A 23,423-nucleotide genomic window follows, 5' to 3' on the forward strand; every position below is an offset into this window, starting at 1 on the left:
GTTTCGGTGTAGCTCCAAAGAGGCTGAAAAAATGAGAATGTCGTCTAAATAGACAACCAGGAAATCATCTAAGTACTGGCGGAAAATGTCATTAACCAGGTGCTGGAAAGTGGCAGGGGCATTGCAGAGGCCAAAGGGCATCACCAATAGTGTTGAGCAGAATACGCCATATTCGATTTCGCGATATATCTCGAATATATAGTCGAATATTCGAGATATATTCGCTAAATTCGAATATTCGTGATATTTTATCGAAATGAAATGATTGCGAATTTTCGCTATTGCGAATGCGAAAATAATTGCGAATTTTCGATAACTGCGGTAGGAGCACTCTGATTGGCTCAGAATATTCTTGATATTTTTTTGAAATTTCGCAAAATGCGAATGCGATATTTACTGCGCAATTTCGACAAATGCTGTAGGAGCACTCTGATTGGCTCAGAATATTCTTGATATTTTTTCGAAATTTCGCAAAATGCGAATGCGATATTTACTGCGCAATTTCGACAAATGCTGTAGGAGCACTCTGATTGGCTCAGAATATTCTTGATATTTTACAATACAAAATAATTGCGAATATTCGGCAAATGCTGAAGGAGCACTCTGATTGGCTCAGAATATTCTTGATATTTTACAATACAAAATAATTGCGAATATTCGGCAAATGCGGAAGGAGCACTCTGATTGGCTCAGAATATTCTTGATATTTTACAATACAAAATAATTGCGAATATTCGACAAATGCGGAAGGAGCACTCTGATTGGCTCAGAATATTCGTGATATTTTACAATAGAAAATAAAAAGTGTTTTGCATTGGTGGTGATTCTTTACTCTATCCATCTGTCACAGCCGTTTGTCAATCAAACACCTTGAAGATTGAACACGTTCATGCTGCATGCTTTGGACTTTTTTTCACTTCACATATCAAAGACATTTTTATGAAAGATTATTTTTCTATTATTGGGACTATATTTCTTTATATATTTGTTTCACTGTGTATTTCACAAGTTATTTGCGCTTGCTTATTTTATAATTTGCCCACATGTCTTGTCACTAGACATATTTTTTATTCTTGTAGAGCGACTCCATTTTCTGTCTTGTATTAATTTATGTTGTATAACATTTTTGAGTTGCTGCTGTATTCTCCCCTTTTTTTAAGGTATGCGCAATTTTTTCCTTCTTACAAAAAAAAATAATATCAAACATACAAATATTCATAACAGAAACATACACAAAGCCCCCCCCCCCTTTTGCATCAGAGACAATCAGAGTTCTCCTACCACAGTTATCGAAAATTCGCAATCATTTTCGCATTCGCATTAGCGAAAATTCACAATTTTTTTTTTTTATATTCGGCAACATAAAAGGATCGCCTCAGCTTAGCTACTCGGCCCAGGGTCTCTAATCATACCAGCAATGCTTTTAGACGTCGATAGGATGTGATCTGTTTTAAAAATAAAATTGAAAAAATGTGAATATTCGGAATAGCGAATATTCACCGCGAAATTCGAAATATATCGCGAATACTCGAATATGCCATATTCGAGCCGAATATTCGCAATACGAATATTCGTGAGCAACACTAATCACCAAGTACTCAAAATGCCCGAATCTGGATCTGAAGGCGGTCTTCCATTCATCCCCCGCCCTGATTCGGATAAGGTTATAAGCTCCCCGGAGATCTAATTTGGAGAAGACTTGGGCTGCACGGAAACGTTGGAATAAATCCGGGATGAGAGGTAGTGGGTATCTATTCTTTATAGTAATTTCATTTAATTCTCGGTAGTCGATGCACGGTCTGAGGGAGCCATCCTTTTTCCCAACAAAGAAGATCCCCGCCCCAGCTGGAGAAGAGGAAGGGCGAATAAACTTTTTGTCAAGGTTTTCGTCGATATAAGCCTTGAGGGCTACTAGCTCCGTCTCCGACAAGGGGAAGATACGACCAAATGGGATCTTGGAGCCGGGCAGAAGGTTGATAGGACAGTCGTATGGTCTATGTGGGGGAAGGCGGTCGGCCTGTTGTTTGTCAAAAACATCTTTAAACTCAGAGTAGACGGAAGGGACGTGAAGAAGGTCGTCTGGTGCAGCAGTTATGGTAGAGCAAGAGGCTTTGACGGGCCGAAGGCAGTGCTGAGAGCAGTATGAGGAAGAAAACTTAACTTCTCTTTTGCACCAGTCGATACAGGGTTGGTGAACCTGCAGCCACGGAAGTCCCAAGATGATGGGGAACATTGGGGATGGTATGAGGTCTAGGCAGAGAAATTCTTGATGACCGGTGTCAGAGGTAGTGAAAATAGGTAAAGTCTCCTGGGTGACCAATCCGGAACGTGGAAGGGAGCCATCCGCCAGATGAATCTGCAGGTGGGAGTCTTTGGAACGGTAGGGAACATGTAGCTTCTGGGCAAGGGCAGAGTCCAGGAAGCAACTGCATGCTCCAGAGTCAATTATGGCTGGTAGCCGGGTTGCCCCCGCCGGGAGCTGCAATGATAGAAAAAGGACAACATAAGTCTGTGGCAGGTTAGTAATGTGAAAACTGAAAGCAGGTGGTAATTTGGACTTACAGGGTCTCACTGGGCAGGAACGAAGGAAGTGGCCTGCTCCACCGCAGTACAGGCACAGATTGGACTGGCGTCTTCGCTGTCTCTCCTCGGGAGTGAGAGGAGACCGAACCAGGCCGAGCTGCATGGGCTCGGGGTCAGGAAGAGGGGATACTGACGGAACTGGAGGAGGCGGAGGAGCCGGGGAAAATCTTGATGGTGTCCAGTTGGGACGGGTCGCTTGGAAGCGTTCCACCCGTCGTTCCCGCAAGCGTCTATCAAGCTGTGTGGCCGATTGAATCAGAGCTTCAAGTGAAGTGGGAGGATCGACTCTGGCCAACTCGTCCTTGAGGGACTCTGATAGTCTTTGACGAAATTGATACCTCAAGGCTACCTCGTTCCACCCTGTGTCTGCTGACCATTTGCGAAACTCTGCAATGTAATCCTCCACAGGCCTCCTCCCCTGGCTTAAGTTGTGGAGCGTGACTTCTGCCGTAGCTGAACGTAACGGATCATCATACAACTTGGACATGTGTTCCAGGAAAGAGTCCATAGTGTCCAATATTGGGTTTCTCTGCTCCATCAAGCTATGAGCCCACGCTTGGGGTTCATCAGAAAGGAGCGAAATCACGAAGCCTACCTTTACATCTTCAGAGCAGAAAGTTCTAGGTTGTAATGACAAATATAGTAAACAGGCGTTTTTAAAGGCTCGGAACTTTTTGCGGTCGCCTGAAAACTGCTCAGGTGTAGGGACCCGAGGTTTCAGATGAATCGCAGCCACTACTGGTGCTGCAGACGACTGAGGGGTGAATGCCCCCGTGACTGGAGTGGAGGGAGCAGCTGAAGGTCCAGGTGCGACAACCAGTTGTTTGGAGACGGCCATCCATTTGTAGGTATCCTTCTTGTAGTTTTTGAACGGCATCGGTCAGTGCAGAGACTTGCTGACACAGAGCTTCAAAGGGTGACAATACGAACCAGACATCTTGGCTGGTTCATATTGTCAAGAGCGTAACTTACCAAGGCCGAGATGCCAAGGGCGGCTCACCTTTGCGACCCGGCGCGATCCGCCCCCTGGATTTGGGACAGAGGGAAGGACGCACAGGGAGGCACTGGGACCAGTAGCAGGTGGAGATCCGATGCAAGGACGGGAACCGGATAGCGGTAGCTTACAGGGAACTTCTGAGAGTTGAACAGGAAACAGTCCAGCAATGAGGTGCCCACACAGGAACAAGGCTGAAGAGTAATCCAATGAACAAGCCGGGGTCTGGGGCTGGAGCAGGCAGGGTATCCAAAGTTCAAATCCAGAGGTCAGAGGTTAGAGAGATCAGACAGTCCAAAGTTCAAGCCGGGGTCAAAGGGTTAAAGAGAGCAACAATCCAGAGAGCAAGCCAAGGGTCAGGTAAACAGGATATTCACAGATATGTTTAGCAGCAAGGTACTCCAAAATATATATATAAGATGCGCTGATATTAACTTATAAGTGAAAACGTACAAAAAACTAATCAGGGAGAGACAATCTCCAATTACTGTGAATAAATGTGATAGGTAACACACATAAAACATGAGACAAGTCCTTGACCATGTGCACAGTGATTAATCAAAAAAGTTCCAATCAGGAAAAAACATACAATGCCTTCCTTCACTACCTTCCTTCAATGTGAATGCAGATCCCAGCACTTGCCCGCTGCAGTCCGGTGAGCTGACACTCACAAATAAATATGTATGGGAAAGTAAAGAAAAAACCTCATTGCACAGACATCAACAACAAATGGATAATTCGATCCTAAGTAACAGCAGATGCACTCACGAATCCCTGCTTGGTTAAAGCATAAGACGCCGCTCAGAATGCAGTCTCCTCAATTCGATCCGATGGACTCGGATTCGATCGTAGGCTCCTCCCTACGCATTACGTCACGGGCACGCGACTTAATCATGGGTTACTACGTGGTTGAGGATAGCTTGTGCTTAAATAGCCACCTCGCCGTCAGCGTGTCATTGGAGTGAGCAACAGGGAAAAAACAAACATCATTGGGGCAGCAAACACTTATACACATAGCGGGATTCTATGTGGGCACAAATGCAGACACAAAGGTGTACATAATTTTAATACAATTAATCAAAGACCATAAAATAGTTAAAAACCTATACAATTAGTACATTTAGAAAAGCTGAATAGACCCTCTAGTGGCTGAAAACCAAACTAAACGTATGGTATCATATAAGACCACAAGCCATATTGGGTGTATTATAAGCGAAAATAATTCTTTGAAAAATTGAATTGTAATCAGAAAAATATAAAGCTTACTTACACTATTAGTAATGTAACTATTCAGTTTCTTGATTTGGAGATCACCATGGAGAACCAACAATTGAAAACCAAAACACACTTTAAGCCGGTCCAGAGAAACAGTTATATACCTGTAGATAGCTGTCATCATGACCCATGGCTTATCAATATACCGAAGGGGCAAATGTTAAGGATTCAAAGAAATTGCTCAGACCCTCAGGTATTTCTGGATCAAGCTAAAATGATTGGAACAAAATTTATTGACAAAGGCTACAACAAGGACTTCATACAGGAACAAATATCTAAGGTGTATGAAATCCCACATACCTCTTTAATAGAAGACAAAGTCAAACCAAAGAGGCTGGAAAATGAATTACCATTAATTTTAAATTACAATACTCAACATAAGCAACTTGAAGCCATTATAAAGAAGCATTGGCCAATATTGAAAGCAGACAGGCAATTACAGGGAATCCTACCCAGTTATCCAAGGGTGGTGTACAGGAGAGCACCAACATTAAGGGATTTGGTAGCAAAAAATATTCCTGACCCACCAGTGAGAAATGATCTACTCACCTTTTTTCAAGGAAAAGGATTCTTTCCGTGCAAACAGTGTTTTGCTTGTAGACAAACCAACTTTAATGGACAAAAATGTTCCAAATTTACATCCACAGTAACAAAGAAGGAATAAGACATAAAGGACCTCATTACCTGTAGGACTGAGGGGGTAGTTTATGTCTTGGAGTGCTCCTGTTCGCTCCAGTATGTCGGACGCACAAAGCGACCAATGTGGAAGCGGATCAGGGAGCATGTCCAAAATATTCAGAATGCCTTCCCCAAACACAATGTGTCGCGACATTTTGATTCGTGTCATCACAATAACCCTAAGGAAATGAAATTTTGGGCCATTGCCAAATATACTCCACATTGGAGAGGCAGTCACAAAATAAGGGAATTGAGTAAATCTGAGTCTCACTGGATACATGAGATGCAGACCCTATCTCCCAATGGCCTGAACATTGAATTTGATTTAAATTGTTTCATTTCTGATTTTTAAGTCTTCCCCCTAATTTTAATTATAATATAATATTTTAATATATTAATATGTTTTTTATATTTGATATATTTTAACTATTTTCTTCTGGGTTATATATTGATCTATTGATGGTTTTACTAGTATAAATGCAGTGTAATATGTAGTAATTTAATCTCATTTTAACTGTTTTAAATAGAATTATTTTCGCTTATAATACACCCAATATGGCTTGTGGTCTTATATGATACCATACGTTTAGTTTGGTTTTCAGCCACTAGAGGGTCTATTCAGCTTTTCTAAATGTACTAATTGTATAGGTTTTTAACTATTTTATGGTCTTTGATTAATTGTATTAAAATTATGTACACCTTTGTGTCTGCATTTGTGCCCACATAGAATCCCGCTATGTGTATACGTTTTTGCTGCCCCAATGATGTTTGTTTTTTCCCTGTTGCTCACTCCAATGACACGCTGACGGCGAGGTGGCTATTTAAGCACAAGCTATCCTCAACCACGTAGTAACCCATGATTAAGTCGCGTGCCCGTGACGTAACGCGTAGGGGGAAACCTACAATCAAATCCGAGTCCATCGGATCGAATTGAGGAGACTGCATTCTGAGCGGCGTCTTATGCTTTAACCAAGCGGGGATTCGTGAGTGCATCTGCTGTTACTTAGGATCGAATTATCCATTTGTTGTTGATGTCTGTGCAATGAGGTTTTTTCTTTCCTTTCCCATACATATTTATTTGTGAGTGTCAGCTCACCGGACTGCAGTGGTCAAGTGCTGGGATCTGCATTCACATTGAAGGAAGGTAGTGAAGGAAGGCATTGTATGTTTTTTCCTGATTGGAACTTTTTTAATTAATCACTGTGCACATGGTCAAGGACTTGTCTCATGTTTTATGTGTGTTACCTATCACATTTATTCACAGTAATTGGAGATTGTCTCTCCCTGATTAGTTTTTTTGTACGTTTTCACTTATAAGTTAATATCAGCGCATCTTATATATATATTTTTCACTGTTTTATTGTTTTTGGTAAACACTTGGATAGCAGCTGTATTATTTGTTTTTTTATTAGGTGGCCCTTGAATTATTAATTTAATAGCGCTGTAGTTTCACTTCATACATTTTTTCACTTTCACCTATTTTACTATCAGCAGCAATTATGGATATTTTTAATTTTATGGAAAATCGTACTATTGACTTAAAAGAAGTTTTTACCACCAAAACTATCTCTCAAACGGGTGACCTGGATACCAACTTTCGAAAATTCGGGCACCTGATGGAGAAGAAAGTTAGTGTTTGGTGGGACCTCACAACACACGAGCAATACATTAAAGAAGGAATAGTCCCAAGAAGACTCAGATGGAATGTTCCTATCAATGATGGTTTAATGGATAATGAATCCATTGAAGAATGGTATAAGTTCTTCAATGAAAAAGGGCTGGAAGTTTTACAATTCCTTATAAAAAGAAAACAACAAAAAATTGCTAATATAAATAAACAAATAGCAGAGTGTAAAACTTCCTTGGAAAGTCATAAAGACACCCCATCCTTTGTAACACTCACGAGCCAACTTAATAAGGTCTTGGAACAAAAAGACCTTGAAATAAAGCAACGAAAAAGGAGGAAGTATCTCAGGGACACCAATGACTATCGTCTTCATCAAATATTTAAATGGCAATTCAATTTAAAACATGGCGGAGATGGATCAGTATCATCCTCACCTGACAGGGAGGTACGGATCATCTCACCTGAAAGAGAACCAAGATATAGAACACCTGAACCTGGGAGACCGTATGAGGGTGATCACAATAGATACCCAAGATATTATCCCACTGATCCACCTAGACCATCAAGAGCTGAACATAATGAGCCGAGAACACCGAAACAATGGTGGAAAAATAAAAATAATGGCAAACCCCGGTCAAAATCTCCGAAAAAACCCAAATTGGAAGAACAAGGGGAACCATAAACCATCCAACCCCCCAAACAATCAGCAGGGTCCACAAGGGGGTAATGCACAAGGGCATCAGTATGACCCCTATTATCATAACCAAGATAGAAGAGACCCAAGGGATTACCATGTACCCCAGCATTATCAGTATGCAGGAGATCAGCCCTACCCATACCAACAAAGACGCCCACCAAGCAATGAATATCGCCAACAAGATGTAAGAAGAAGTCCAATACAGACTCATAATAAATATGAGCCATTATCTAGTTACAGAGAGGATATGGACCCTCGTTCTTCTTCTTTTTTAGATTATCGCCGGAGAGAGAGGTCTCCTCCCTTGCGACAAGGGGAAGCAACACACTGCCGAAGCCCAAATCAAAGAGGGGATGCAGAGGGGGACACAAAAAGAAGAAAAGTTCAATAGGAGAAGGCATTATTAATTTAAGTGGAATAGATCTAAGCCCAACTGAATTAATTACACTTGACAAGGGCCTCAAGTTTGCCCCCAAGCGTAATTTGAGTAAATTTGATGCATATGTGGATATCAAAAAGTTTACACGCAAACTCAATATCAAAAAGTACATGCTAACACAGCCAATAATGGATAAAGCAGTACCTAATATGCCTGGAAGAGTTGAACATAGTTATCTAAGAAATAAATCACTTTTCAATCCGCAAGTAATAAACAATCAACATGTATAGGTATTTTCTAAAATGGTCTTGAGGGATTTGGATCATCTCAAAGTGAAGAAGATACCCAACCCAATATCTATGCATAAGGGTATCAAGCTGCTGGAAAAAAACAAAAAAGTTATTGTAAGGCCAGCCGATAAGGGTGGGGCCATAGTGGTCCTATCCACTGAGTATTATTATGAGGAATTAGCCAAACAATTGGAGGACACCAATACTTATATTAAATTATGAAGCAATCCTACAGGAGAGTACAAAGAGGAGTTAGTTGAACTGATCCACAGAGGGAGAGAAAAAGGTGTGTTGAACAAAAGAGAAACTAAGTATCTTATACCGGATGTGTGCAGAGTACCTATTATATACACAGTTCCCAAAGTCCACAAGGACCCTAAACAACCCCCAGGATGACCCATCATAAATGGGGTTCAATCCATTAACTCACGTCTAGGGGAGTATGTGGACAAGTTTATACAGCCATTAGTACCCCAAACAAGGGCATACCTCAGGGACACAAAGCATTTGATACAAATCCTTGAGAGTATAGTAATGGAACCTCAATGCAGTTACTTATTGGCCACAGCTGATGTGGCATCTTTGTATACTGTGATAAATCATGAGGAGGCCATTGGGGCCACCAAATGGGGGCTGAATAATTTTGGGCATCTCATATCCAAACAAAAACGATTTATTCTGAGGTGCTTGGCATATGGCCTACAGCACAACTATTTTTGGCACAAATCAGAGTATTATCGGCAACTCAATGGTATAGGAATGGGTGCTAAATATGCACCTAGTGTAGCTAACGTTTTCATGTCTGAGTGGGAAGAGTCGTCTATATATGGGAACATGCCTGAACAGCTTACACTCTACAGAAGATTTATAGACGATTGCATCATCATTTGGAAAGGTGATGAGGAGTCCCTAACTCAATTCTTTGAAAAATTGAATTGTAATCAGAAAAATATAAAGCTTACCTACACTATTAGTAATGTAACTATTCAGTTTCTTGATTTGGAGATCACCATGGAGAACCAACAATTGAAAACCAAAGCACACTTTAAGCCGGTCCAGAGAAACAGTTATATACCTGTAGATAGCTGTCATCATGACCCATGGCTTATCAATATACCAAAGGGGCAAATGTTAAGGATTCGAAGAAACTGCTCAGACCCTCAGGTATTTCTGGATCAAGCTAAAATGATTGGAACAAAATTTATTGACAAAGGCTACAACAAGGACTTGATACAGGAACAAATATCTAAGGTGTATGAAATCCCACGTACCTCTTTAATAGAAGACAAAGTCAAACCAAAGAGGCTGGAAAATGAATTACCATTAATTTTAAATTACAATACTCAACATAAGCAACTTGAAGCCATTATAAAGAAGCATTGGCCAATATTGAAAGCAGACAGGCAATAACAGGGAATCCTACCCAGTTATCCAAGGGTGGTGTACAGGAGAGCACCAACATTAGGGGTTTGGTAGCAAAAAATATTCCTGACCCACCAGTGAGAAATGATCTACTCACCTTTTTTCAAGGAAAAGGATTCTTTCCGTGCAAACAGTGTTTTGCGTGTAGACAAACCAACTTTAATGGACAAAAATGTTCCAAATTTACATCCACAGTAACAAAGAAGGAATATGACATAAAGGACCTCATTACCTGTAGGACTAAGGGTGTAGTTTATGTCTTGGAGTGCTCCTGTTTGCTCCATGTCGGACACACAAAGCGGCCAATGTGGAAGCGGATCAGGGAGCATGTCCAAAATATTCAGAATGCCTTCCCCAAACACAATGTGTCGCAACATTTTGATTCGTGTCATCACAATAACCCTAAGGAAATGAAATTTTGGGCCATTGCCAAATATACTCCACATTGGAGAGGCAGTCACAAAATAAGGGAATTGAGTAAATCTGAGTTTCGCTGGATACATGAGATGCAGACCCTATCTCCCAATGGCCTGAACATTGAATTTTATTTAAATTGTTTCATTTCTGATTTTTAAGTCTTCCCCCTAATTTTAATTATAATATACATTATATATATATACTAATGCAGTGTAATATGTAGTAATTTAATCTCATTTTAACTGTTTTAAATAGAATTATTTTCGCTTATAATACACCCAATATGGCTTGTGGTCTTATATGATACCATACGTTTAGTTTGGTTTTCAGCCACTAGAGGGTCTATTCAGCTTTTCTAAATGTACTAATTGTATAGGTTTTTAACTATTTTATGGTCTTTGATTAATTGTATTAAAATTATGTACACCTTTGTGTCTGCATTTGTGCCCACATAGAATCCCGCTATGTGTATACGTTTTTGCTGCCCCAATGATGTTTGTTTTTTCCCTGTTGCTCACTCCAATGACACGCTGACGGCGAGGTGGCTATTTAAGCACAAGCTATCCTCAACCACGTAGTAACCCATGATTAAGTCGCGTGCCCTTGACGTAACGCGTAGGGAGGAGCCTACGATCGAATCCGAGTCCATCGGATCGAATTGAGGAGACTGCATTCTGAGCGGCGTCTTATGCTTTAACCAAGCGGGGATTCGTGAGTGCATCTGCTGTTACTTAGGATCGAATTATCCATTTGTTGTTGATGTCTGTGCAATGAGGTTTTTTCCCATACATATTTATTTGTGAGTGTCAGCTCACCGGACTGCAGCGGTCAAGTGCTGGGATCTGCATTCACATTGAAGGAAGGTAGTGAAGGAAGGCATTGTATGTTTTTTCCTGATTGGAACTTTTTTGATTAATCACTGTGCACATGGTCAAGGACTTGTCTCATGTTTTATGTGTGTTACCTATCACATTTATTCACAGTAATTGGAGATTGTCTCTCCCTGATTAGTTTTTTTGTACGTTTTCACTTATAAGTTAATATCAGCGCATCTTATATATATATATTTTTCACTGTTTTATTGTTTTTGGTAAACACTTGGATAGCAGCTGTATTATTTGTTTTTTTTATTAGGTGGCCCTTGAATTATTAATTTAATAGCGCTGTAGTTTCACTTCATACAAGGTACTACAAGGTAGTGAGGAGACATCTTTGGAATCGGCAGCAGAGAAGCCAGCTGGTATAGTGACTGATCTGGGTCTGTATGTGAGTAGAGAGGTAAGCCATTTGATTCACTATTGGTGAAGGGTGCACGATGTGTGGACCTACCTGATCACACACCTTGATTCACTTGAGTTTGGCATTCCCTATACTCAATCACTTATTCACCTACCAGTCACTTTTTATTTTGTTTGTTTTTTGGATTGCTCTCCAATATTGCTTATAAGACTTCACCCTTTTTTCGAGTCTTGTTCATTTTATATATGTTCATTTTCACCATTCACCTCAAGAGTTTATTTGTTTGAAGTGTTCACTTATCATTGATATTCTGAAGACTTTTTTTATGTGTTCTTTGCCACACAATTTAGGCCAGACCACACCTATTTTATTTTCCATTGTGGGTCACTTCCACTGTGTCTATACACCCATTATCCCACTGGTCCACGGATTTCCGTCCACTCACCCCTTCCCTTGTCCCTTCCCCAGTCCAGGTTTCTTACAGCGCAGACACTTTCACACTTTACACATTACCATTTTTTTGTCTTGAGAGGACAACACCCCTGTTGTTTGCTGCAGTATTCACGTCCACCCACCCCACTGCCACCCTTCTGGCCCACTCCTCCTCACCCATATCCCATACAGCGCAGGAGTCTACCTAATACGTACTCCAAAAGCTGTTACGATCCAGCAACTTGAAAGGAGGAAGGGGCTGGTTTAAATAGGCCGCTCAAGCCTCTGATTGGCCCAAGGTGAAACGAGCCTGTGCGCGCCCGTGCACACGGCGCCCGGTCACGCCGCGCATGCGCGCGCACTAGCGGCGCGCAACAGCGCTGGCCTGCCGTGAAGCTGAGGAGTTCGGGTCTGCGTAGGAATGGTGCCCTGACAGTAATGCTCTGGAACCCAGGATCCAGCTCTACAGTGAGAAGCATTATAGGCAAAACCCTGTTCTTCCACCGGGGCCCGGGTACCGTCCACTTTGGCCATGAAGCACCTTGGACGGATCTGGTTTGGACAGCTTTAGCTCAGCCCCAAAGGACCTAGCACAGCTTTACAATGTGACCAACACCTAAGACACTGGCGAAAAAACTGAGGTACTCCCTTAGGGGAGGGGGTTATATAGGGAGTGACTTCCTGTCTGAGAGTGCCAGTGTCCATCACCTGAAGGTAGGCTCTATAACCCACATAGTAATTACTATGCCACTCTGTGTCCCGTGATGTATGATAGAGAAAAGGATTTTACATATTATTCATCTGTACATAGTGTGGCAGAGCGAGGCTCTGTCCCAATAAAAATAGTGTTAAAATGGACACAGGGTATGCACATTTGCTGGGTGCAACTCTACAGAGCGTAGATGTGGACTGGAGAAGACTGCGCAGCTTTCTCCAGGTTTTGGTACTTTGTCATGGGGCTCTGTAGTTTGGAGATTCCACAGTGTCTGGGGTGGGACGGAATCTCCAACCCTGTATCCAGACTTTGTGATTACCAGCAGGGTGTGTGCTCAGGTGAGCACAGCCCTTATAATGAGAGTGTGCTAAGACCTCATGGCTCCCAGTTGGAGACAGCTCCACGGTAAGAGACAGGAGGTCTCCAGAAATCAGAGAGGCTGTAGGAGACAGCCAGAACATTGGTAACTGCAAGAGGCAGAGCTAGACGCTGAAGGGAAGCCGTGTATGTTGAGGAGTCCGCTGGTCTGGGTGACCAGGATAACGTGCAGAAGTACTGCTACAGAGAGCCAGGTGGGCTAGTATTTTCTGTTTTGCATTTGAAGGAGAAGACTGGTGTGAATCACTGAAAAAACGCATACCACGAGAGTTAACAACCCCCAACCTTACAATAGGTCATATTCCAGAATAGCCATATCCTACTAGATCACCGGCTGTTGGAGGGATTGAGAAGGGTTGAAATAAAATCAATAACGCTCTCCGACCATGCTCTGGTTTAGATGACCCTGGAAATAGAGGAAGTCTTGGCAGGCCAGAGAGTTTGGAGAATAGATGAATCCCTCTTAAATGATGCAAAGATAGCGGATGATCTGGAAAAGGATATGGGTCTCTTCTTTAAAGAAAATGACACAGAAAATGTTGCTCCATCGATCCTCTGGGAAACACAAAGTGTATGCAAGAGGGAGGTTGATAGCAGAAAAGGCCAAGAGTTAGAAAATTAAGCACGCCCAGAAACAAGCTTTATTAGAAGAAATACAGGGCCTTGAACAGAAACATAAAGAAAGGCAGGAAGAGCAAACCCGGATACTGTTAACTGGGAATAGAGAGAAGTTAAGGGACCTAATGGAACAGGAAACTAAATGGGTATTTAATAACTTGAGTCATGCCGCGTACACACAGTCGTTTTTTGTGATGAAAAAAAAACAACATTTTTTTGCATGAGAAAAAACGACGTTTTTCAAACTTCATTTTAAAAAATGACAATGCATACACACTATCGTTTTTTCAAAAAGCTTGAGAAAAGCGCGGTTACGTACAGCATGTAAGACAGCACTATAAAGGGTAATTTCCATGCGGAAGACAGCCTCTTTTGCGGATATCGTGTTGCTGCGTGTTAGTAAAAGTTTGGTGAGAGACGATTCGCTCTTTTCAATCTTCGTGCTTTAAATTTTGTTTTCTGTCGTACAGTTTGTGCTTTTGGGGTCGGATCTGTCTTACAGTGCTTGTATTCAGGACGTATTTATTTTGGCAGTGCGTTCTTGTGTGCACGTTCCTGTTTTGCAGGTCGTTCTTCAGAGGCCTTTCTGTTCTTCAGGGTGTTTTTTTAGTCCGATCTGATTTGACTGATTTGACGACCGTTTTCTAGCCATGTTGCGGGTACGTTCTCGTCGCCGAGATCGTGCTGTGCTTGTTGTTCGGATTTGTGTGCTGCATCCCGGCAACGGTCCATGAACAGGGTGAGGAGGAGGTTGTGGACCAAGAACTGGTTTCTTCGCAGGGACCAGTTCTCTCATATGCCTCTGCTGCGGGAGATCTGAGAAAACAATTAGATGATTTCAGGAATTTTCTCAGGATGTCTGACCCCGTATTTCAGCAGCTTTTGGCTTCGGTGTCGCCTTATATCACCAGGCAGGACACCGTTATGCAGGAAGCCATCACTGCTGAGCAGCGGCTAGTTGCTACGTTGCGGTACCTTGCAACAGGGAGAAGTCTGCAGGACTTGAAGTTCTCGACGGGCATCTCCCCCCAGGCTCTGGGCCTCATAATCCCCGAGACCTGTTCTGTCATAATTCAGGTTCTGCAGGAGGACCATGTTAAGGTAAGTGGTGTCCTTTCAATGCACAAACTATGTATTTATTGCATGCTTTTTCTTTTTTTTCCCCAAACACTCCCTAATTTACCTGTTTGTAATATGCTGTGAATGTTCCCTTTGTCTCCATGCATGCGGTATATATTTTTTTAGGTTGGGCCTACATGCATCTTTTATATAGCCAACCTGTCCAGCATTCTATTTTGTGGCCAAACACACCTAGCCTAGTCCCTATATCCCCCTTTATTTGTGGCCTCCATTGTAGTGCTGCATTTTGTGTGTCCCTATATCCCCCTTTATTTGTGGCCTCCATTGTAGTGCTGCATTTTGTGTGTCCCTATATCCCCCTTTATTTGTGGCCTCCATTGTAGTGCTGCATTTTGTGTGTCCCTATATCCCCCTTTATTTGTGTCCTCCATTGTAGTGCTGCATTTTGTGTGTCCCTATATCCCCCTTTATTTTTGAGCTCCATTGTAGTCCACGCCCAACCCCCCCCCTATTTTTTTTTACTTTTTTAACTGTATAATTTACATTTTTGTGGGGGGGGGTTTTTGAGGTCAGCAACTCATCATCTCGGGCCCCCCCTCTCCCTAAGCTTTTATTTTTCACATCAGAGGTGGTGATTAATCTGCTTAGTGATCCCTTATTATTTATGTCTCCTAAAATAATACTTAAAATTAATGTTTTTTTTTTGTTTTTTTTTAGGATCCCCGAATGTTTTGTGATATTCTGTTAGCAATGTTTGTTTGAATTTTTTTTTGTTTCTTTTTCTCTACAGTTCCCCACCACGCCACAGGAATGGCAGACTGTGGCAGCAGACTTCTCCCAGTGTTGGAACTTTCCGAACTGCGGAGGAGCCATTAATGGCAAGCACGTCCGCATCGTGCCCCCACCCCATTCCAGAAAACCCCATTATTTTAACTACAAGGGGTTCCACAGTGTCGTGCTGATGGCAGTGGTGTCTGCCAATTATGATTTTCTGTACGTGGATGTTGGGAAAAATGTCCGGATGTCGGACGGTGGGGTCTTTGCTCAGACCGAGTTCGCCCAGCGGCTTTAGTCGGAGGACCTAAGATTGCCACCTGCGGAGGAGAACGAAGAGGGGCTGCCCTTCGTATTTGTTGCAGATGAGGTGTTTGGCTTGGGTCCCCACCTCATGGGGCCATTTCCCCAACGCACCCTCACCCCTGAGAGGAGGGTTTTTAATTATCGGCTGGCCAGAGCCAGACGGGTGGTTGAAAATGCATTTGGCATCATGGCCAGCCGATTTCGTTTGTTTTTGACCGCCATAAACCTGGCAGAATACAAATGGAACCACATAATACTATGTTGCTGCATTTTACATAATTATCTCCGAAGACATTCGTCCAACTATTTAACTGTATTGTCTGATGAGGCAGTTGATCTAGCTCCGGAGGCGGCACGTGAGGCTAGCCATACAGGCTTGGCCCCCCAAAGCGCACGTGCAGTGCGGCAAGCATATGTGGATTATTTTATGGGGAGGGGGGCCATTCAATGCCAGATCTTGGCTGAATAAAATCTTTTTCTGCAATAAACAGTCTAATTTGTTTGTTCATTTAATTAATTTTTAGTTTTGTGTATTGTAGCTTTTTCATAGGTTCTCATAGAGCCATGTGTTTTGGATGTACTAAATACCCATCATTGTCAATCTTACCACCCCAAATATACATGAGTTCTTTTATTAGTCAGCATTGATACAAAGAACTAGCCACACATTTTTGAGTTTACAAATATGTTTATTGTTTAACAGAGATAAAATCAAGGTAATATATATATATATATTTTTTTTATCATTTACAAATATACAATCAAGGTTTAATTTTGTATTTTATTTGTTATCATTTACAAATATACAATCAAGGTTTTATTTTTTATTTATTTTTTCATTTACAAATATACAATCAAGGTTTTTAAAAAACATAATCAAACAAACATCAAACCTTAAAAAACAAAAAAATCAAACCCTCCCCAGAACATCAATCAAATTTTTGAGCTGTAGTTCCAGCCTTTTTGCTTTCTCACAAATCTCTCTTGATGCAAGACGGATGTCTTCTACCTGTGCCCTGCACGACAACACTTCTGCAATCAAGAGCTGGGTAGTGTTGCTCACGAATATTCGTATTGCGAATATTCGGCTCGAATATGGCATATTCGAGTATTCGCGATATATTTCGAATTTCGCGGTGAATATTCGCTATTCCGAATATTCGCATTTTTTTCAATTTTATTTTTAAAACAGATCACATCCTATCGACGTCTAAAAGCATTGCTGGTATGATTAGAGACCCTGGGCCGAGTAGCTAAGCTGAGGCGATCCTTTTATGTTGCCGAATATAAAAAAAAAAAATTGCGAAATTTCGCTAATGCGAATGCGAAAATGATTGCGAATTTTCGATAACTGTGGTAGGAGAACTCTGATTGTCTCTGATGCAAAAGGGGGGGGGGCTTTGTGTATGTTTTCTGTTATGAATATTTGTATGTTTGATATTATTTTTTTTGTAAGAAGGAAAAAATTGCGCATACCTTAAAAAAAGGGGAGAATACAGCAGCAACTCAAAAATGTTATACAACATAAATTAATACAAGACAGAAAAATGGAGTCGCTCTACAAGAATAAAAAATATGTCTAGTGACAAGACATGTGGGCAAATTATAAAATAAGCAAGCGCAAATAACTTGTGAAATACACAGTGAAACAAATATATAAAGAAATATAGTCCCAATAATAGAAAAATAATCTTTCATAAAAATGTCTTTGATATGTGAAGTGAAAAAAAGTCCAAAGCACGCAGCATGAACGTGTTCAATCTTCAAGGTGTTTGATTGATAAACGGCTGTGACAGATGGATAGAGTAAAGAATCACCACCAATGCAAAACACTTTTTATTTTCTATTGTAAAATATCACGAATATTCTGAGCCAATCAGAGTGCTCCTTCCGTATTTGACGAATATTCGCAATTATTTTGTATTGTAAAATATCACGAATATTCTGAGCCAATCAGAGTGCTCCTTCCGCATTTGCCGAATATTCGCAATTATTTTGTATTGTAAAATATCACGAATATTCTGAGCCAATCAGAGTGCTCCTTCCGCATTTGTTGAAATTTCGCAATTATTTTGTATTGGAAAATATCACGAATATTCTGAGCCAATCGGAGTACTCCTTCCGAAATTTCGCCATCAATATCGCATTCGCATTTTGCAAAATTTCGATACAATATCACGAATATTCTGAGCCAATCAGAGTGCAAAATATCACGAATATTCTGAGCCAATCAGAGTGCTCCTTCCGCTGTTGTCGAAAATTCGCAATTATTTTCGCATTCGCAATAGCGAAAATTCGCAATCATTTCATTTCGATAAAATATCACGAATATTCGAATTTAGCGAATATATCTCGAATATTCGACTATATATTCGAGATATATCGTGAAATCGAATATGGCGTATTCTGCTCAACACTACAGCTGGGCACTATATGTGTCAAGTCCCTCACCAGCACGACTTGTTCCTGAAATGTGGGACCAAAACATGTATTAAAATTATGTAGGCCTACATCTAGATTACCTGAAGCTGTGGTATATGATACTTTACCGGATGTTGTGGCAGGTTGCCCTTCGTCAACATCCCTCGGGGGTGTGGCTTGGGTTTATTCGACCTCCTGCCTTGCTGCTTCATTGTGCCCTACGAGATTGAAGAAAAGGTAAACATGAGCTTAAAAGATTAGAGGCCTGAAAGAAAAAAAAATATGTTTTTTCTCAAAATGATGGGACTATTGTTGGTTTTAAAAACCCTTCTAAAACCAGAAAACAGTATTTTAGCCATTCCCAATGCACTTTAAATTCTTTGGAGAAGAAGCTAACCAAGTATCCACTGGATCAGCTCACCTCTGTGTGACACCCTACATAGGTTGTTCTTGTGACAAAGAATTGTGCTACTGAGTCCACATGTGTAACCAACTGCTGAGCAGACTCTCCTTTTTCTGTATATTAAGGTATTATTTAATCTTAAAATCTAGTTAGGAACACATCTACATCAATTCCACAATTGATGTCACCTCAACCCAACAATATGTCGCAACTTTCATGTTTGTGGGTCCAAAAATTGGTCGTAGGAGTCGTCGCTCGTTCGATCAAAAATAATAAAAAAAGACGATCTTTTTGTCTGATACAGTGTTTCAACTCCCATTTGCCCATGCGAACTAGGCATGATGCCATTTCTCACAAAGATCTATTTTTATTAGTTAAAGTCATTGAATGAACGACGACTCCGACGACAAAATATTGTGCCCACAATCATAACACAATTCAGTTCAACCTGAAAGAAAAACCACATGGCACAAAGAACACACCCAAATAATGATTACACATGAAAATTACTTACTTCTTCTAATGACTCTTTTTATCCTCTCCAGTTGCTCAGGCTCTCTCAACTTCAGGTCTGACCATATTTTTCGCAGTTGCTCTTTGGTCCTGCGTTCCCCAAATTTCTCCTGGAGCCTCCTGATCACTTTCTCCATTATTGTGGCCTTCACTTTGTTGGGATGCCTGTGCGGGCCATGTTTGGCATCATAGTCCTCCCTCCTTAAGATGCTGACCATCTCCACCATTTCCTGGAAGGCCATGTTGTAGGCCTTGTACCTCCGTCCGGTTGTTCTTCTGGCTGCTTGGGCCTGGCCTGCCTCCTGGCTCGAGTTATTAGCCATATTGCTCTGCTCATCCATAATTCTTCTTCTTCACAAAACGAGAAAGAAGAGGCGGGGCAAGGACGAGACCGAACGTCAGGGGCGGGGTATGGTGCAGAGCGTCACACGTGCGTAGTGTAAAAAGGGATCCAACGTGTTTGAAAGCGGCGTTCACAGTCTGTGGAAGAAGGCGGAAGTCACGATTGTTTCATACGACGGTACGTAACTGTATTTTTGTCCTTATTAGTGAACAGTGGATGAGTTTGTGGGCTAAATATGGTGTTAAAGCTTATTCGTAGTAGTGGCTTGACTGACATTAGGTTTTTGATTTTAATTTTGACTTGCAGAAATAATGGAGGCCTTCAAAGATCCAGAATTCATGACAGAATTCATACAGAGATGGAAGGAACTTCCTGTACTGTGACAAACTAAAAACAAACTAAATAAAAACAAAGATGCCAGGAAGAAAGCAAAGGAGAGCCTGCTTGAATTTGTAAAGACAAGGGTCCCCAACGCCACAACAGAGACTGTGAAGGCAAAAATAAATTCCATTAGGGGCACATACAGGACCCAACGGGTCCAAGTCCTGGCCTCAATGAGATGGGGCTGCAGCTGACACCATCTACAAGCCGAACCTATGGTACTATGGCCAGCTGCAGTTCCTGGACGACCACATTGAGGCCAGGACATCCCTGTCTACCCTTCTCCCAAGAGGTAGCTCCCATCTTCCCTGCAGTCAATCCTCCAGTCTTCCCTGCAGGCAAGAGCAGGCAACCTCAGAGGAAGAGCAAGAGTTCCTGGAGGACCCTGATTGTGACCCATGGAGCCAGGTATTGCATTTTGCTACCAATTTTGGAAAATTAAAGTATAATAATGATGTCAAATTGATCTTACTAGTGTTATAAATTCCAAGGGAATGAACAAAAAGTGTTGAACATATCAATAGACAGTAGTGGCAAAACATGATGGGGACAAGAAAAATGAAGGAGTCTGAATGATTGTGTGTCATTTTCTGGTACGCCATTAGAGAGAGAGAGAGAGAGAGAGAGAGAGAGAGAGACTTGTAAAGTGCAACACATGCGAACTGAATCGCCTCTGGGCGCTGTATCCATTTCATAGGTAAGGAACCCCTTGACCTCAGAAGAGATGGGTTTTAATCTTTCTCCTGAAGGCCAAGTGGTCCGACTCCAGTCGGATGGTGGTTGGTAGTGCATTCCACAGGCGAGGTCCCTGGACTGCAAATCTTCGATCCCCTTTGGACTTGTATCTGGCCTTGGGTATCTGGAGGAGGTTTTGATTGGTGGATCGCAGAATGCGATTGGGGTTATGGGCTTTTATTTTTTTGCATAGATATTGGGGGGCGTTGCCTTGAATACACTTATGTATTAGGCAGAGTGCCTTGAAAGTGATTCTGTCTTTTACTGGCAACCAATGAAGGGATTTCAGTGAAGGTGAGATTGATTCCCATGTTTTTTTCCCAGTCACTAGTCGAGCGGCCGTATTTTGAACGACTTGCAGATGAGTGATTTGGTATTTGGGGAGTCCTAGATAGAGGGCATTTGCGTAGTCGAGTCTGGAATTGATGATTGTTCCCACCACGAATGCAATGTCCTCTTTCGGGATAAAGGGCGTGAGTCTGCGTAGTAGGCGCAGCAGATGGTGGGATCCGCTGACTACTGACCCTATTTGTGCATCCATTGTCATGTAGGTATCGAAAATGACTCCGAGACTTTTGACTTTGGTGCTAGGGGTGATAGTTTTACCCAGAATGGGTGGGGGAGTCCATGTTGATTCTTCCGGTTAGCGTGAAACAGGAGAAGTTCTGTTTTCGAACCATTGAGTTTAAGATAACTGTTTGTCATCCAGTTATCTATTAGAGTGAGGCATTTCTCTAGTCCAAGAGAATGATCCCTTTTGTTGCAGATGCGGAAATACAGTTGTGTGTCGTCTGCATAGGAGTGGTAAAGTAACTTCTGGTTACTGATGATTTCAAAGAGAGGGCGAAGATAGATAATAAACAATACAGGCGATAAGGGAGATCCCTGAGGGACTCCGCATGACACTGTACGTTTTTCAGAAGTGAAAGACCCTAGTTTCACTATTTGTGATCGGTTTTCCAAGAAGGAGGAGAACCAGGGTAAAACACATTCAGCGACTCCGGCTACTTCAGCTAGCCTAGCCAGTAGTAGTCCGTGGTCTACAATGTCAAAAGCCGCGCTTAGGTCCAGCAGTATCAGGAGACAAGATTCTCCTTCGTCTGCGGCCTCTAGAGCGTCATCCCATATTTTGAGCAGCGCCGTTTCTGTTCCGTGACCCGGACGGAATCCTGATTGAAACAGATCGAGTAATTTATGGGTGTCTAAATGCAGTTGCAGCTGTTGTACAACTACTTTCTCCATTACCTTGGAGAAGACATTTAGAGCTGTTATGGGCCTCCGGTTGTTTGGGTCTTTGGGGTCGAGGGTAGTTTTTTTTAGAATTGGTTTTATTGTACCTTGTTTTAGCAAGGTGGGCACCATGCCCTCCTTGAATGATTGGTTAATGAGCTGCGTGATAGCTGGTGCCAGTATATCGGCACTTTCTTTCAGCAGTTTAGTGGGGATGATATCATTGGGTGCTGTGCTATTACGCAGAGTCCCGATGATGTTTTTAGTGGCATTGATGGAAATGGGTTTTAGAGTGAATTTTGGTGATTGCGGCGGATTTATGTGGGTATTAGGTTTGTGACTTGGGGGGGAGTTGGTGACGGTTCCATTTTGCTGAATACTTTCACGGATTTTTTCAATTTTATTAATGAAATAATCCGATAATTCGTTGCAAAATTCTTGTGAATCAGAATTGGGGGCCTCTAAACAAGCTGGATTCATAGTCTGAGTGACCAGCTTGAAGAGTTCTCGGGGGCGGTTAAGGGCATTTGCGATGATGTTGGAGAAATGATTTTTTTTGGCCGTGAAGATTTCTTTGTGATATTTCTTTGTTATTATCTTGTAAATGGTGTGGTTTTTATCTGAAGAGCACCTTTTCCACGCAGCTTCTGCTCTTCTACGCTCTTGCTTTAGCAACGTCACCTGGTCATTAAACCAGCTGGAGTTGTTTTTCCGGATGCAAGTTTTGCGTTTTGGTGCTACTAAGTCAGCTGACTGTAGTAGCACCTTTTTGATGGCGTCAAGTGTTTCTGTGGCTGTTTGTTTTTGTTTTGTTCCCTAGTGTTGTTTTGAAGAGTTCCGAGTGGAGCTTCTTCTAAGATCTAGTCCAGTGAGTTGTCACCGGTTTTGTCGTTTTTTTTGGGCTGGCATTTTTGGTGATTGTGAATTTGATGGCATGGTGATCGGTCCATGATTGCGGCTCATTTCCCAGGATGTCAATTTCCAAATCTTGTTTGAAAATGAGATCGAGCGTATGGCCTGAGGCATGAGTGGGGCCTTGTATTAGTTGCTGCAGACCTAATCCTTCCAGATGGTCGATGCAGGCGTCGGCTACGGGGTCCAGCGAGGAGTTGGCCCAGAGGTTGAAATCCCCAAGCACCAAAAGGTGTTTGATGTTTAGGGTATATGTGGAGATGAATTCCGTCCTTGACGTGAGAAGGTGCGTTTTTGGGCCTGGTGGTCTATAGCAAAGTAGCATATGGACCATATCTTGGGGATTTGTTTGCAACTGCAGAGTGAGGGTTTCCATGAATGGAAGCGAGTTTTGAAGGACTGGTTTGGTGATCGAGAGGTGAGTCTTGTGGATCACCGCCAGCCCCCCCCCCCTTTGCCCCACTCTGTTTTGCATTTGAATGCGATAATTTGCTGGCACCAATTCTGTTAGAATGGTGTTGCAGTCGGCTGTCAGCCAGCTTTCTGTGATGAAGAGGCAGTCTAGATCGTTTTAAAGGATG

At 42.0% G+C, this 23,423-nt stretch overlaps 1 protein-coding gene across 2 annotated transcripts in view; it reads right to left on the minus strand.

Annotated features, from left to right (window-relative positions):
* Positions 1-23,423, minus strand: part of LPCAT2 (lysophosphatidylcholine acyltransferase 2) — a 660,866-nt gene that overhangs the window by 551,918 nt on the left and 85,525 nt on the right. The gene's annotated exons all lie outside the window — the stretch shown is intronic.

This window comes from Rana temporaria, chromosome 11, assembly GCF_905171775.1.
Source record: "Rana temporaria chromosome 11, aRanTem1.1, whole genome shotgun sequence".
NCBI classification, from domain to species: Eukaryota; Metazoa; Chordata; class Amphibia; order Anura; family Ranidae; genus Rana; species Rana temporaria.